General features: G+C 40.5%; 1 protein-coding gene across 1 annotated transcript in view; it reads left to right on the top strand.

Annotated features, from left to right (window-relative positions):
- LMNTD1 (lamin tail domain containing 1) overlaps positions 1–7,481 on the top strand; it is a 486,411-nt gene extending 478,930 nt beyond the window's left edge. Inside the window, exon 13 of the mRNA XM_070371229.1 lies at positions 5,121–7,481. The gene's annotated coding sequence lies outside the window, so the exon portion shown is untranslated. The remainder of the gene's footprint in view (positions 1–5,120) is intronic.
- The last annotated feature ends 6,603 nt before the right edge of the window (positions 7,482–14,084 follow it).

Here is a 14,084-nt window from a genome sequence, read left to right as displayed (position 1 = left end):
CTGGATCCCTAACTTGCTAATATTCTAGACTCTGCTGACAAAAATGACTTAACACTACTACCCTACACAGCCTGCTGGCCTTTCATGGTCCCACTAGTCACCCATGTCTATGTACCAACCTGCCGAGTTTTCTCTGGTTGCTCAGCTGCTAGTTTCTTTCAGTTTGTCCCTGCCTCGGTTTTTCCTGATCATCTTCTTTTTTTCTGAATGTTACCTACTCTTACACAAGTCCACTCTTTCCATTTCTATAGCCTCGTTATCTTTGAGCTTCCAACCTCTTAAAGACATGATGGCTGCCTCTTCCTATTCCTCCGGGAAGTCATCTTCTCAGACACTTCTCATAGAACATCAGGGCTGTAAAAGAATTTAATTTAGCTACGTCATTCTAGAGTGAAAGAAACGGAAGTCTGTGGAGACAAGTTTATCAACATTCACCTAGTAATCAACCACAAGGCCAAAATTAAGGATTTTTTCATTGCAAAGAACTGGAGAATCCAGCCTTGGCCCCCACTGATATAATTTCCACTCCCAGAAGTCTTCTAGACTTCTAGTCTATCTACACTGGGATCCATTTCTTCCAGCTGGCATAGCCCTGAGCAGGGGGGTCATTGAAATGCAGAGGATGGGATCTGAAATCTGCCACAGGCATTAGCAACCAGCACTTCTATACTTCAATTACCCTTCACTTCCTGTAACCAGAAGGGAATTGCACTTCATACTCAAAATGCAGATGAGATGGAATAGGGACATTATATTCAAAACAAAAACAGGACTTTGTTCTAGTCGGTTTTGGTTGGAAAAACCTGTTCTAAATCCTCTCATGGGATGTTGAATAACATAATTTTGGCAAAAGTTTTTAACCTTTGTTGGTCTTCTTCAGGCATTATTCTGCTTAACTACCATGGTCACAGATCTGTTCTCTGAGCCTCTCTGTGGGAAATTGTTTGGTAGCTCTGAGTTTTTTTGTACCTACTCTGTTTTGAAAAGTCCTAGTTTTCTTGAGACGCCTTTCTTTTGTTTTCTCAGAGCCTCCATCCCCAACTGGTGACATCTTTAGGATGGATCATTAATGTGCTCTCAAAATATTTTCTGAAGCTTTTAGTGGGAGCAAAATTTTACTTCATCTGTTAGTGAATGACTTCGGTATTGCAGTCATATCTGGTGTGTCTGTTCTTAGAAAACTGTTCAAAGTCATTATTCAGTTCCCACTGGCATTCATAATCATTCCTTGGTGACTTATATTGTTATACATCTGTATAGGATTTCATGGTTTTCACATTATCTTGTTTGAACCTATGAGATATAGGTAGGGCTGATATTATCTCCATTTTATGGCTGTAGAAACTTCAGCTCAGTGATTCAGTGACTTTCCTAAAGTCACTAAGATAGTAAGTGGCAGAGTGAAGACTAAAATCTTAGCCTAATGCCAGTGCTCTTCCACATGACTCTACTAATCAAGCATGAAGATTGTCTTTGTCTGATTGCACCCCACCCACTTGTCTGAAAGGCAAAAACACCCCCCAAGTTTAGAAGTAGGACTAGAAAAAGACATCTTCATTCACATGAAAAGAGCAATTTGCTACCATGAGACTCTTAAGACATCTCCTTACACCAAAAAAGATTCAAGTCTTATTTCCAAAACTGCTAATTGAAGAATGTCAGTTACAAACACAGAAAATCAAAGTTCAATCTCCAGCATCTCTGACTGCTAATTACATTTTTACACTAACCACATTTCTATGCTACAACCAAATAAATCCATGCCTTGCACTTGGAGTCACAGCTCCCAGAAGCTCTTTGCTCAGTTCTTTGCAAGGAACGTGTGAGAGTTCTACTGTCTGACCAGTGGGCCATGCAGATGGATGATGCCACAGAAGGCTGCAGAAATAGAACTCCTCACAGGTTAGAGTAGAGAACTTTGGCAAGGCCAAGTCATGTCTCTGTCTGCCACCTGCCCCATGAACTCTCAGACTTGCCATGAGACACTGAGGAATCTAGAATGGAGAAAGAAGGAAGACAGATCAAAGGCAGAAGTGGAACTTGTTACATTTCATTGGTACTGTCCTCAAGAGTATGCCATTGCAAAAAAAAAAAAGAGAGAAAGAGAGAGGGAGAGAGTATGCAATTGCTTAGGACCTGGGAGGAGAGCAGCAAAATTGCAAACATGGCATACTAAGTTCATAATTGGCTAAAGTTCTTACACTTGTAAGGCACTCTTGTATTCAGTTCCGTTCAGTCGCGCAGTCGTGTCCGACTCTTTGCGACCCCATGAATTGCAGCACCCCAGGCCTCCCTGTCCGTCACCACTGTTGTATTAGGGCTCCTAAAAAAGTAGTACTGATAGAGTCCTTCCATGAACTGGTCTGTGTTCACACACCAGTTACTGTTCTAAATGGCCCAGACTGGACAGCTCAAACATGGGATGTCCTTCTTGTCCTCCTCTGAACCTTCCTTGGGACCCTGACAAGAACTTGTGAATATGTATGTTAGTCATTCAATCATGTCCAACTCTTTATGACCCCATGAACTACAGCATGCCAGGTTTCCCCATCCTTCACCATCTCCTGGAGTTCACTAAAATTCATGTCCATTAAGTCAGTGATGCCATCCAACCATCTCATCCTCTATCATCCCCTTTCTCCTCCTACACTCAATCTTTCCCAGCATTAGGGTCTTTTCCAATGAGTTGGCTCTTTGCATCAGGTGGCCAAAGTATTGGAGCTTCAGCTTCAGCACCAGTCCTTCCAATGAATATTCAGAGTTGACTGCCTTTAGGACTCAGTGGTTTGATCTACTTGCTGTCCAAAGGACCCTTCAAGAGTCTTCTCCAGCACCACAGTTCGAAAGCATCAGTTCTTTGGCACTCAACCTTCTTTATGGTCCAACTGTCACATCCATAGTTGACTACTGGAAAAACCATAGCTTTGACTATTCGGACCTTTGTTGGCAAAGTGATGTCTCTGTTTTTTAATGCATTGTACATTGTACATTGTCTAGGTTTGTCATAGCTATTCTTCCAAGGAGCAAGTGAATTTTAATTATGTGGCTGCAGTCAATGTCTGCATTGACTTTGGAGCCCAAGAAAATGAAATCTGACACTGTTGCTACTTTTTCCCCAACTATTTGCCATGAAGTGATAGGACTGGATGCCATGAACTTAATTTTTTGAATGTTGAGTTGTAAGTCAGCTTTTTCCACTCTCCTCTTTGACCTTCATCAAGAAGCTCTTTAATTCACTTTCTGCCACTGAAGTGGTATCATCTGCATATCTGAGATTGTTGATATTTCTCCCAGCAATCTTGATTCCAGCTTGTGAGTCATCCAGTCCAGCATTTCATATAATGTACTCTGCATATAAGTTAAATAAGCAGGGTGACAATGTACAGCCTTGACATCCTCCTTCCCCAACGTTGAATCAGTCCATTGTTCCATGTCTGATTCTAACTCTTGCTTCTTGTCCTGCAAACAGGTTTCTCAGGAGGCAGGGAATGTGGTCTGATATTCCCATCTCTTTAATAATATTTCACAGTTTGTTGTGATCCATGCAGTCAAAGGCTTTAGCGTAGTCAGTGAAGCAGAAGTAGATATTTTTGGAATTCCCTTGTTTTTTCTATGATCCAGCATATGTTGGCAATTTGATCTATTTTTCCTTTGCCTTTTCTAAATCCAGCTTGTACCTCTGGAAGTTCTCAGTTCACAAATTGCTGAAACCTAGCTTGAAGGGTTTTGAGCATAATCTTGCAATCATGTAAAATGAGTGCAATTGTACAGTAATTTGAACATTCTTTGGCATTTCCTTTCTTTGGGATTGGAATGAAAACTGACCTTTTCCAGTCCTGTGCCCACTGCTGAGTTTTCCAAATTTGCTGACATGTTGAGTGCAGCACTTTCACAGCATCATCTTTTAGGATTTGAAATAGCTCAGCTGGAATTTCATCACCTCCACTATCTTTGTTCATAGTAATGCTTCTTACGGCCCACTTGACTTCACATTCCAAGATGTCTGGCTCTAGGTGAGTAACCACAACATCCTGGTTATCTGGGTCATTAAGAGGTTTTTTTGTACAATTCTTCTGTGTATTCTTTCTGCCTTTTCTTAATCTCTTCTGATTCTATTAGGTCCTTTCCATTTATGAAAGGAGTTTTGAAAGTCTAGTGATTAAATTTTCTGATGTTAGCATTTTCTATGTAGATTTTGTTGTATGTTTCTTCCATCTATGTCTTTCTCCTCTCAGTGCTCAAGGTGGACTGTTTGCAAAATTCTTCAGTCAGTTGAAATTTCAAGAATATTTGTTTCTCATAACCTCCTTTCTTTCAAGTCTGTTGGCTACCCTGTTCTCTGTGTTCCCAGCCACACCTTCTTGTGCCACAGCAAGGTTGTATGAGAGAAGTAAAACCACCTACAATTTAGACTCTTCTCCACGCTGGATCAGAGATACTCCATAGGTTAGAGGAAATTACATGTGGGTGAGGTGTCTTCACTCCATTTCCTCAGAGGTAGGAGAATATAAATATCTCAGACTAGAAGTCTCCTGCTAAGACTCCTAGATAAGATTCAAGCAGTTGCAACAGAGAAACAAAACTTTCTCTTTTTTTTTATGTGTGTTACCTGCTATGTTGTAAATCTGGGGCATATCTTAGCTATTTAGTGGAAAAGCTAATCAGATACTACTTAAGTACCACCAAGAAGGAAATGTAGGGGTGAAAGTTTAGAAATGAGTTATTAAGCTGGTTGTCTCAGAATCATTGGGATTTTCATAGTTAAGACCAGAAAGAAATAGTATCCATGATCAGGTAGTGAAGTAGCTACACTGCTTAGAAGTCATGACTCAGCATAAGAACTGTAACCTGAATAAGCACACAAATTACCAAGTTGAGTTAGAATGAGAGAAAAGCGAATACTCCTTTTACTCTGGCAAAAGGTAGGGCATCAGCAAATAACTTCTTCCTGTTATTGTCCCCCATCCATGAGTCTGTTCTAGATCTGCTGTTTCCATGTCTTCATTTAAGAGGAATGTGAAGAACTTGATCATTTCTACTTTATATTGCTCTGACAATTTCAACATGTTTACAGTCTATATTATATCTCACCATGCATTTCCATTTTATCTTTTGTTCAGGATGATAATATTCTGGAGAACAACACAAGGATGCCTAACATGATGCAGCCTGCCTTCCACACAGGAAAGGAGAGGAAGCCAGCAGCAAGCAAGAACATGGTTTCCTTTAGAAAAGATAATTCCTCAGGACTTCCCTCATACCATTTGTTGGAGAAGGGAGATAAGACTTTGTGCACAAATTGAAACATTTGTTGTCCAGGCTGTTACAAAGAAAAATACTGGTCAAAAGCAAAACCATCACCGTTTTCATTTTATGCACATGAAGTTTCCCAAACATTAATTTCAGTCTTTTATACCCTGCCCAGATGTTAGGTCAACCACTTCAGCCATTTCTGCAGATGCATTTTCCAAAAACACATGTTTTAGGAATTCCAGATCTTGTGGTCTGTCTGATTTTCTACACTTGGAATCTATCTCTTTAAAGCATGTGTTAATCTGGCTTCCTAATGTCTAGAAGTAATAGAGTACATTTCTATGGGATAACTAGTTGGGAGTTTTTAAACCTGCCTGCACGTAACTCAGATTCAGCCAAAATAATCTCTTCTACCTTGTGACACTAGGTACAAAATCCCATAGATAGGAAATACCAAGAGTGTTTTTATTAAGTAATCTGATGGAGCTACTTTTTTTTTTTTTTACACAATTCTCACTTCTTATTCTTTAGTGATCTTATTCTATACTCATCAAGAGCATACAAGTTGAAAAACTAATGAACTTGTTCATTTTTAATGTTGACCTTCTCTTCATAGGCAGAAGGTATGATTGCTTCTGTTTCTGAGAACAAATCCTGTCTATGCCTCATAGCCCAGCTTAATGTATTTTAATTTTTGTTTATTTATATAACACATGCAGAAGATGGGGCATATACAGTCTTGAAATGTGAGAAGGAGCAAGAAAAGTGAGGATTTTCCCAAAATATACTCTGTTTGAAAAAAATAAAGAAATGTAAAGTGAAAGTGAAAGAAAGTGAAGAAATGTAAAATAACCCCCAAACCCATTAGTGGTGACCACTGAGTTTTGTTTATTATATCCAAATATCAAGGGCTAAAAATACTTTATTTTTAAAAAGTCACATTCCATGGAACTCAAACATATACTGGTATACCAGTATTAATGGCAGACTATTCATAAGTAATAAAAGATGAAAACAACTCGTGTTCATCAACAGATGAATGGATTCTTAAAATGTGGTATATACCCATCAGTTCAGTTCAGTTCAGTTGCTCAGTCGTGTCCGACTCTTTGTGACCCCGTGAATCACAGCACGCCAGGCCTCCCCGTCCATCACCAACTCCTGGAGTTCACTCAGACTCACGTCCATCGATGCCACCCAGCCATCTCATCCTCTGTCGTCCCCTTTTCCTCCTGCCCCCAATCCCTCCAAGCATCAGAGTCTTTTCCAATGAGTCAGCTCTTCGCATGAGGTGGCCAAGGTACTGGAGTTTCAGCTTCAGCATCATTCCCTCCAAAGAAATCCCAGGGCTGATCTCCTTCAGAATGGACTGGTTGGATCTCCTTGCAGTCCAAGGGACTCTCAAGAGTCTTCTCCAACACCACACTTCAAAAGCATCAATTCTTCGGCGCTCAGCCTTCTTCACAGTCCAACTCTCACATCCATACATGACCACAGGAAAAACCATAGCCTTGACTAGACGGACCTTTGTTGGCAAAGTAATGGCTCTGCTTTTGAATATGCTATCTAGGTTGGTCATAACTTTCCTTCCAAGGAGTAAGCGTCTTTTAATTTCATGGCTGCAGTCACCATCTGCAGTGATTTTGGAGCCCAAAAAATAAAGTCTGACACTGCTTCCACTGTTTTCCCATCTATTTGCCATGAAGTGATAGGACTGGATATCATGATCTTCATTTTCTGAATGTTGAGCTTTAAGCCAACTTTTTCACTCTCCACTTTCACTTTCATCAAGAGGCTTTTTAGTTCCTCTTCAGTTTCTGCCATAAGGGTGGTGTCATCTGCATATCTGAGGTTGTTGATATTTCTCCCAGCAATCTTGACTCCAGTTTGTGCTTCTTCCAGTCCAGCGTTTCTCATGATGTACTCTGCATATAAGTTAAATAACCAGGGTGACAATATACAGCCTTGACGTACTCCTTTTCCTATTTGGAACCAGTCTGTATATACCCATAACAGAATGTTATTCATCCATTTAAAAAAATGTTAATATATGCTACAAGATGGTTAAACCTTGAAAATATTATGCTAAATGAAATAAGCCAGACACAAAAGGACATTTGTCTGAGGTACTGAGAACAGGCAAATTCATAGAAATGGAAAGTACAATAGCGCTTACCAGGGGCCAGGTCAAGGGGAGAATGAGGAGTTGTTGTTTAAGGGGCACAAAATCTCTGTTCAAGATAATGAAAAAGTTCTGGAAACACTAATGATAGTTGTACAATATTGTGAATGTACTTAATGCTGCTGATTTGTATGCTTAAAATAGTTAAAATGGTAAACAAACAAATAAAACTCTAATAAAATCTTATCAGTATTTCCAAGATGGGAAAAAAGGCATATGCCAGATCTAAAGCATCTGAGAAGACTTACACCACTTGACAATAATTTGTCATGAACTTTTTGGTTTGAGATAAAAGGAGTTCACATCAACCCCAGCATAATGATGCAGCATAAATATTTTCTAGTCACTAGGCCACCCTGATTACATCATTTCCTTAGTCTTTAGACACTTAGGCATAGACTTGTACACTTTCAGACAACTCTCAGGAACACCTTGTGCCACTTTGAACCGTGAAGTGTGATCTTTGAGTCACACATTAGCTGAATTGTGTAGGCTCTTCGTTCTTTTTCATAGTTACCACAGAAACTGGGTAGCCATTGTGTTGTGCGGAGACAATAAGAGCATCTAAGGGTGTACATCAAAGTTACCACATTTCATGGTTCATAATCTCTTCCAGCTGACTCCATGTGTGATTATCATGTTCGCATTGGGAGTATAAACATACAACCCAAAGGACTCTGGGAACTGAAGCCAGGAAAACATCTCACCCATGCAGGCGTCCCTCCCAACCTCCTCCCCTCAAAGATTTGTGAAAGGAACACATGAAAGAAACAGCATGTGAGCCTCAGGTGTTTCCAATTATATCCCTCATGTTAGCAGAGATTTCCTAATTCAAAACATATTTTAGCTCAAATAGTCTTCCTTATACTTGAAGACTGTGTATCTTCAGGAGAATTTCATCTGATTCATATCCTATTCATTGACACTTCATCAATAACAACATCTCCCCTGAGCTCTTCTGTAAGAGCACTTCCTCTCTGGGTGGTCAAAAATACAGTGCATTTAAGTACTGATTATTTTCATGAAGCACAGTCTCAGAAAGTGTATAACCTTTTGCCCTTGCAAGAAAAAGAAATAAATGCTCAGTGCAGTAGATTTCTTGTCAGTGACATCACCACGGAGTTTTCTAGCACAAGCCTAAACCATCTTCCTGCTCAAGGACAGTCAGTCTCTCTAGAAATGGTATAGAGGGAGGAAGACTGAGTGATATAAATATATCTCCTATGCTGATATAAATCATTAACTGCCTAAATGTTAATACTACTCAGGCAAGACTATTCAGGGATTACAAAGAAAGAATGTGGGTTTGGAGCATTTCGTTTTCCTACGTTTCTTGAATGAAAGATTTAAGACTGAAAGACAGCAGCAAGCTTTATCTTACGGTCCCAGAACTTTACCACTTCATTGTTGCCTCTTTGAGTTTGGTGTAGCACTTTGCTTATAGCCATCTTATAGGAGTTGTGTGAGGATTATTTTATGAAGTATCTGAATAATAAGTATTGTTAAATAATATTCACTGTTTAGGGAAACAAATTCATCTACAGATGGATGAACTACATGAATTACAATGAAAATAAACCCCAAACTTTACCTTCTGCTGAATATGCCACAAAAAATAGGTGAATATTTTAAGCCCTATCCCAGTACTTTTCCTCTCTCTCTCTCTCTCTCTCTGTCACACACACACACACACACACTTTATGATTTTGGCATAAAATAGTGAAAGAAATTATGAAAGGATAGATTGTTCTTATGATGAAGTGTTTTTGGTTAATTGCCAATGAGCCTTGTAGAGGAATCCAAAATTTCAGATCAGTATCAGGGCTAGAGTTCTTGAGGGGATAAACTCCTACTCTTGGCACTTAATCCCAAATCCAAGTAGAGGAGGCGTTCGTTAGAATCTAACCATCTGAGTTAAGTTTTAAATGCGTGGTAACAATACAACTTTGTGCTCAAATAATATAAATGGTTACCACTCAATTATGTTTATAAAAATAATCACTTGAAATATATCTAATAGTCATATCCAAGAACTTAGCAATATTCTTTTGAGTACATTACAGGACAAAACAGATGCAAATAGAAATTTTATTTTTCAGTTCAGGTCAGTCACTCAGTCATGCCTGACACTTTGCGACACCGTGAACCGCAGCACACCAGGCCTCCCTGTCCATCACCAACTCCTGGAGTTTCCCCAAACTCATGTCCATTGAGTCAGTGATGCCATCCAACCATCTCATCTTCTGTTGTCCCCATCTCCTCCTGCCCTCAATCTTTCCTAGCATCAGGGTCTTTTCAAATGAGTCAGCTGTTCACATCGGGTAGCCAAAGTATTAGAGTTTCAGCTCCAACATCAGTCCTTCCAATGAACACCCAGGACTGATCTCCTTTAGGATGGACTGGTTGGATCTCCTTGCAGTCCAAGGGACCCTCAAGAGTCTTCTCCAACACCACAGTTCAAAAGCATCAATTCTTCGGCGCTCAGCTTTCTTCATAGTCCAACTCTCACATCCATATATGATCACTGGAAAAACCATAGCCTTGACTAGACAGACCTTTGTTGACAAAGTAATGTCTCTGCTTTTTAATATGCTGTCTAGGTTGGTCATAACTTTTCTTCCAAGGAGTAAGCATCTTTTAATTTCATGGTTGCAATCACCATCTGCAGTGATTTTGGAGCCCCAAAAAATAAGTCAGCCACTGTTTCCCCATCTATTTCCCATGAAGTGATGGGACCAGATGCCATGATCTTCATTTTCTGAATGTTGAGCTTTAAGCCAACTTTTTCACTCTCCTCTTTCACTTTCATCAAGAAGCTCTTTAGTTCTTCCTCACTTTCTGCCATAAGGGTGGTGTCATCTGCATATCTGAGGTTATTGATATTTCTCCTGGCAATCTTGATTCCAGCTTGTGCTTCTTCCAGCCCAGCGTTTCTCATGATGTACTCTGCATATAAGTTAAATAAGCAGGGTGACAATATACAGCCTTGACGAACTCCTTTTCCTATTTGGAACCAGTCTGTTGTTCCATGTCCATTTCTAGCTGTTGCTTCCTGCCTTGCATACAGGTTTCTCAAGAGGCAGGTCAGGTGGTCTGGTATTCCCATCTCTTTCAGAATTTTCCACAATTTATTGTGATCCACACAGTCAGAGTCTTTGGCATAGTCAATAAAGCAGAAATAGATGTTTTTCTGGAACTCTCTTGCTTTTTCCATGATCCAGAGGATGTTGGCAATTTGATCTCTGGTTCCTTTGCCTTTTCTAAAACCAGCCTGAACATCTGGAATTCCACGGTTCACGTATTGCTGAAGCCTGGCTTGGAGAATTTTGAGCATTACTTTACTAGCATGTGAGATGAGTGCAATTGTGCAGTAGTTTGAGCATTCTTTGGCATTGCCTTTCTTTGGGGTTGGAATGAAAACTGACCTCCAGTCCGTGGCCACTGCTGAGTTTTCCAAATTTGCTGGCATGTTGAGTGCAGCACTTTCACAGCATCATCTTTCAGGATTTGAAATAGCTCAACTGGAATTCCATCACCTCCACTAGCTTTGTTCGTAGTGATGCTTCCTAAGGCCCACTTGACTTCACATTCCAAGATGTCTGGCTCTAGGGGAGTGATCACACCATCTTGATTATCTGGGTCATGAAGATCTTTTTTGTACAGTTTTTCTGTGTATTCTTGCCACCTCTTCTTAATATCTTCTGCTTCTGTTAGGTCCATACCATTTCTGTCCTTTATCAAGCCCATCTTTGCATAAAATGTTCCCTTGGTATCTCTAATTTTCTTGAAGAGATCTCTAGTCTTTCCCATTCTATTGTTTTCCTCTATTTCTTTGCATTGGTCACTGAAGAAGGCTTTCTTATCTCTCCTTGCTATTCTTTGGAACTCTGCATATTTGAATGCAGGATATATCTTTCCTTTTCTCCTTTGCTTTTCGCTTCTCTTCTTTTCACAGCTATTTGTAAGGCCTCCTCAGACAGCCATTTTGCTTTTCTGCATTTATTTTTCCTGGGGATGGTCTTGATCCCTGTCTCCAGTACAATGTCATGAACCTCCATCCATAGTTCATCAGGTACTCTATCAGATCTACTCCCTTAAATCTATTTCTCATTTCCACTGTATAATCATAAGGGATTTGATTTAGGTCATACCTGAATGGTTCAGTGGTTTTCCCCACTTTCTTCAATTTAAGTCTGAATTTGGCAATAAGGAGTTCATGATCTGAACCACAGTCAGCTCCCAGTATGTTTTTGCTAACTTTATAGAGCTTCTCCATCTTTGGCTGCAAAGAATATAATCAGTCTGATTTCGGTGTTGGCCATCTGGTGATGTCCATGTATACAGTCTTCTCTTGTGTTGTTGGAAGAGGATGTTTTCTATGACCAGTGCGTTCTCTTGGCAAAACTCTATTAGCCTTTGCCCTGCTTCATCCTGTACTTCAGGGCCAAATTTGCCTGTTACTCTGGTGTTCCTTCACTTCCTTTGCATTCTAGTCCTCTATAATGAAAAGGACATCTTTTTTGGGTGTTAGTTCTAAAAGCTCTGGGAGGTCTTCATAGAACCGTCCAACATCAGCTTCTTCAGCGTTACTGGTTGGGGCATAGACTTGCATTACAGTGATATTGAATGGTTTGCCTTGGAAACGAACAGAGAACATTCTGTCATTTTTGAGATTGCATCCAAGTACTGCATTTTGGACTCTTTTGTTGACTATGATGGCTACTCCATTTCTTCTAAGGGATTCCTGCCCACAGTAGTAGATATAATGGTCATCTGAGTTAAATTCACCCATTCCAGTCCATTTTAGTTCGCTGATTCCTAGAATGCTGACATTCATTCTTGCCATCTCCTGTTTGACCACTTCCAATTTGCCTTGATTGATGGAACTAACATTCCAGGTTCCTATGCAATATTGCTCTTTACAGCATCAGACCTTGCTTCTATCACCAGTCACATCCACAACTGGGTGTTCTTTTTGCTTTGGCTCCATCCCTTCATTCTTTCTGGAGTTATTTCTCCACTAATCTCCAGTAGCATATTGGATCTAGTAGTTGGCGCAGGACCAGTGGTGGCCCGGTACAGGAGCCACCGAGAGGAGCTACCCCCACATCCAAGGTCAGGAGTGGCAGCTGTGAGGAGATACCCCATGTCCAAGGTAAAAGAAACCCAAGTAAGATGGTAGGCGCTAAGAGAGGGCATCAGAGGGCAGACAGACTGAAATCACAATCACAGAAAACTAGCCAATCTGATTACATGGACCACAGCCTTGTCTAACTCAATGAAACTAAGCCATGCCGTGTGGGGCCACCCATAGACTGACGGGTCATTGTGGAGAGGTCCAACAGAATGTGGCCCACTGGAGAAGGGAATGGCAAACCACTTCAGTACTCTTGCCTTGAGAACCCCATGAACAGTATGAAAAGGCAAAAAGATAGGACACTGAAAGATGAACTCCCCAGGTCGGTAGGTGCCCAATATGCTACTGGAGATCAGTGGAGAGGTAACCCCTAAAAGAGTGTTATTTTTAGAGGAGTTTTACTTTCCTAATACTGGGATTTTATTTTTCTTAGGCTAAAGACAAGTTCAGCATGCTGTGCTGTGCGTGCTCAGTTGCTCAGTCATGTCCGACTATTTGCAGCCCCACAAACTACAACCTGCCAGGCTTCTCTGTCCAACGAATTTTCCAGAAAGAGTACTGGAGGAGGTAGCTATTTCCTTCTCCAGGGGATCTTCTCGACCCAAGGACAGAACCTGAATCTCTTGTGTCTTCTGCATTGGCAGGCTAATTCTTTACAACTGCCCCACTTGGGAAGCCCTCAGCATGTTGAATGCCATGAAATTTCATATAAGCCTGTTGCTTATGCTTTACCACAGTATGAACAGTGTGAAACCTTTGGGATTATCTGAAAACAGAATTATCTGTTCTAAATAGGCTGAGTTTGTGTCTGTATTGTGGTCCTAGAAAGAGGGGAAAAGGTTTCTCTAAGTAAGAGGCCAATAGAATTGCCAGGAAGCCAAATTTTGCCTTAATATCAACAGATTGCCAAGGTGAATAATAATACTACTTTCTGCCTGCATTACACATTAGATTTTATATTAGTCAATGAAAAATAATTTTAGGACTAGAAGGAGGAACACTGTAACCATGAGCAGAAGTAGCAAGGGAACTTCTTTTTAAGCTCAAGTCTCATACTTCTTGCTCTGCTGAAAACAGGGAAACCACAAGGCATTCAGGGTGGATGTAGCTGGGGAAGACACCCACTCACAAGATGGTTCATTTACATGGCAGGGAAACTGCTACAGACTGCTCTCCCCAAGGCAGTTTGGACTTTCCCTTACACAACTTACTCAGGTTCCAAGAGTGAGTGTCCTCAGAAGCAGGAAGTGAAAGCTACCCATTCCTCAAGGTCTGGATGCAGAACATGCACTTTGCCGTGTTCAACTGTTAGTCAAGCAGTTACAGAGCCCATGCTCAAGGGGAGGAGACATAGAACCACTTCTCTATAGGAGACCCTATTTTAAAACCACCACTATGTATAAATCATCAAAACAAAAGCATACTACTTTTTAACCTGATCTTGCCCTTATAATCTTACCTGGGCATGTCTGTCCCAATCTTGGAAAATTAAGTACATCCCCAAGTTCAGCT

The sequence above is a fragment of the Bos mutus genome, chromosome 5 (assembly GCF_027580195.1).
Source record: "Bos mutus isolate GX-2022 chromosome 5, NWIPB_WYAK_1.1, whole genome shotgun sequence".
Taxonomy (NCBI): Eukaryota; Metazoa; Chordata; class Mammalia; order Artiodactyla; family Bovidae; genus Bos; species Bos mutus.
Note: the sequence above shows the minus strand (reverse complement) of the source record. Positions and strands in the feature narration are given on the sequence as shown.